Raw genomic sequence first — 337 nt, 5'->3', positions numbered from 1 at the left:
AAAGAGGAAGAGAAAGCGAGAGAAAAAAAAATTGATCGAATAAGCGATTGAAAGATTATGTGATTTTAAACAAGATTATTTTTTTTATCCTTATCTCATTCTCCTCATATTGTCTTTCTTTTTATCTAGTAATCATAACGCGCATATATCTATGTGTTTATCTATTTTTCCATCTAAATCTCTTTTATTCACTCTCAAGAAAACGAAGCCAGATCATAAAAAGTTGATCTTTTGTACATATGTCTCCTATATATTAAGATGAAATTTGAAACCACTCGTTATGTGCATACGCGTCACCGCAGCAAATTGTAAGACAAATTCCTTCGACATTTTTGCA

This window comes from Penaeus monodon, chromosome 25 (assembly GCF_015228065.2).
Source record: "Penaeus monodon isolate SGIC_2016 chromosome 25, NSTDA_Pmon_1, whole genome shotgun sequence".
Taxonomy (NCBI): domain Eukaryota; kingdom Metazoa; phylum Arthropoda; class Malacostraca; order Decapoda; family Penaeidae; genus Penaeus; species Penaeus monodon.
The sequence above is the reverse complement of the archived record's forward strand: the minus strand, read 5'-3'. Positions refer to the sequence as shown.